This window comes from Lathyrus oleraceus, chromosome 2 (assembly GCF_024323335.1).
Source record: "Lathyrus oleraceus cultivar Zhongwan6 chromosome 2, CAAS_Psat_ZW6_1.0, whole genome shotgun sequence".
In the NCBI taxonomy this organism is placed as follows: domain Eukaryota; kingdom Viridiplantae; phylum Streptophyta; class Magnoliopsida; order Fabales; family Fabaceae; genus Lathyrus; species Lathyrus oleraceus.
This window is the reverse complement of record NC_066580.1, coordinates 266,664,063-266,667,145: the sequence shown is the minus strand read 5'-3', so window position 1 is coordinate 266,667,145 and position 3,083 is coordinate 266,664,063.

Here is a 3,083-nt window from a genome sequence, read left to right as displayed (position 1 = left end):
CAGTCGCATCTTGAGAATCTGGAAACAGTCAACTTGGGGTTTGAAGACTGTGTTCGTGAGGTGAAGATTGGGGCACTCCTTGAAGAGTCTGTGAAGAAGGGGTTGATTAAGTTGATACGAGATTCTGTCGACGTTTTTGCCTGGTCGTACGAAGACATGCCTGGTCTAGATACTGCTATTGTGCAACATTTCTTGTCTTTGAAGCCTGAGTGCGTGCCTGTGAAGCAGAAGCTCAGAAGAACTCATCCTGATATGGCAGTGAAGATTAAAGAAGAAGTTCAGAAGCAAATTGATGCGGGGTTTCTGGTGACTTCTACATATCCTCAATGGGTGGCCAATATTGTGCCTGTGCCTAAGAAAGATGGAAAATTCCGAATGTGTGTGGACTATCGAGACTTGAATAAAGCTAGTCCGAAAGATGATTTTCCTCTACCACACATTGATATATTGGTAGATAATACAACTAAATTCAATGTCTTTTCCTTTATGGACGGATTTTCCGGTTATAATCAGATTAAGATGGCACCCGAGGATAAGAAGAAGACAACATTCATCACACCTTGGGGAAAATTCTGTTATCGAGTGATGCCCTTCGGTTTGAAGAATGTCGGAGCCACGTATCAACGTGCTATGACTACCTTGTTTCATGATATGATGCACAAGGAGATCGAGGTGTATGTTGATGATATCATTGCAAAATCGAAAACGGAAGTTGAACATGTAGAGCACTTGTTGAAGCTTTTCCAGCGTTTGAGGATGTACAAACTCCGCCTGAATTCGAACAAGTGTACATTTGGAGTCCGTTCCGGCAAGTTGTTGGGATTTATTGTCAGTGAAAGAGGTATTGAAGTTGATCCTGCCAAGGTCAAAGCAATACAAGAGATGCATGCGCCCAAAACTGAGAAGCAGGTCCGAGGTTTTCTTGGCCGCTTGAATTACATTTCGAAATTTATATCCCACATGACTGCCACATGTGCGCCTATATTCAAGCTCCTCCGGAAACATCAGCGTCATGATTGGACCGAGGATTGCCAAAAGGCCTTTGATAATGTCAAAGAGTATTTGTCTGAGCCTCCGATCCTGTCTACACCTGTTGAAGGAAGACCATTGATTATGTACTTGATTGTGCTGGATGGCTCCATGGGTTGTGTACTGGGTCAGCAAGATGAATCAGGGAAAAAAGAATATGCAATATACTACTTGAGTAAGAAGTTCACTGATTGTGAGTCTCGATACTCAATGCTTGAGAAGACACGTTGTGCTTTGGCTTGGGCCGCTAAGCGTTTACGCCAGTATATGTTAAATCATACGACTTGGTTGATATCCAAAATGGATCCAATCAAGTACATATTTGAGAAGCCTGCTTTAACTGGGAGGATTTCCCATTGGCAGATGTTGTTGTCTGAGTATGATATTGAGTATCGAGCTCAGAAAGCTATTAAAGGTAGTATCTTGCCTGACCACTTGGCACATCAACCAATTGAGGATTATCAGTCTGTTCAGTACGACTTCCCATATGAGGAGATTCTGTATTTAAAGATGAAAGATTGCGATGAGCCTACGCTCGATGAAGGGCTATAGCCTAGTTCCCGATGGGGCATGGTGTTCGATGGCGTTGTTAATCAGTATGGAAATGGTATTGGGGCAGTGATTATTACTCCTCAAGGCACAAATTTTCCTTTTACAGCAAGGCTAACTTTCAAATGCACGAATAATATGGCGGAGTATGAGGCCTGTATTATGGGTTTGGAAGAATGTATTGATCTTAGGATCAAACATCTTGATGTTTATGGCGATTCGGCCCTTGTTGTTAATCAGATTAAGGGTGAATTGGAAACAAATCAGCCTGGCCTCATCCCATACAAAGATTATGCGAGGAGGATTTCAACTTTCTTTACTAAGATTCACTTCCATCATATTCCTCAAGATGAAAATCGGATGGCAGATGCTCTTGCTACGCTTGCTTCAATGATTGTGGTGAAATATTGGAATGCCAATATCACCGTGATGCGCTTGGATAGACAAGCTCATGTATTTGCAATTGAAGAAGTGAAAGATGATAAGCCATGGTATTATGATATCAAGTGCTTTATCCAAAGTCAAACTTAACCGCCTGAGGCATCTGTTAAAGATAAGAAGACTTTAAGGAGATTATCCAACAGTTTCTACCTCAATGATGATATGCTTTATAAGAGAAATTTTGACATGGTTCTGCTCAGATGCGTGGATAGACACGAAGTAGACCTGTTAATGACTGAAGTCCATGAGGGATCATTTGGTACTCATTCCATCGGACATGCCATGGCAAAGAAGATGTTGAGAGCAAGCTACTATTGGCTGACAATGGAGTCTGACTGCTGCAAATATATGAAGAAATGCCACAAGTGTCAGATTTATGCGGATAAGATTCATATTCCCCCGACACTTATGAATGTTATTTCCTCACCATGGTCTTTCTCCATGTGGGGAATTGACATGATTGGCATGATAGAGCCTAAGGCGTCAAACTGTCACTGTTTTCTTCTCCTAGCTATTGATTACTTCACCAAGTAGGTTGAAGCGGCATCGTATGCGAATGTGACCAGGCAGGTGCTTGTGAAGTTTATCAAGAACCAGCTTATATGTCGATATGGTGTGCCAGACAAGATCATTAATGATAATGGATCTAACTTGAACAACAAGATGATGAAAGAGCTGTGTAGTGAGTTCAAGATTGCACATCATAATTCTTTTCCTTATAGACCCAAGATGAATGGGGCTGTTGAAGCTACTAATAAGAATATCAAGAAGATTATCCAGAAGATGGTTGTTACGTACAAAGATTGGCATGAGATGCTGCCATTTTCCTTGCATGGCTATCGTACATCTGTCCGCACTTCAACAGGGGAAACCCCTTTCTCTCTCGTATATGGCATGGAGGTTGTGCTCCTCGTGGAGGTTGAGATCCCATCAATGAGAGTCTTGATGGAAGCCAAGTTGACTGAGGCCGAATGGATTTAGAGTCGTTATGACCAACTGAATTTAATTGAAGAGAAGAGATTAAATGCCGTGTGTCATGGTCAGTTGTATCAGCAAAGGATGAA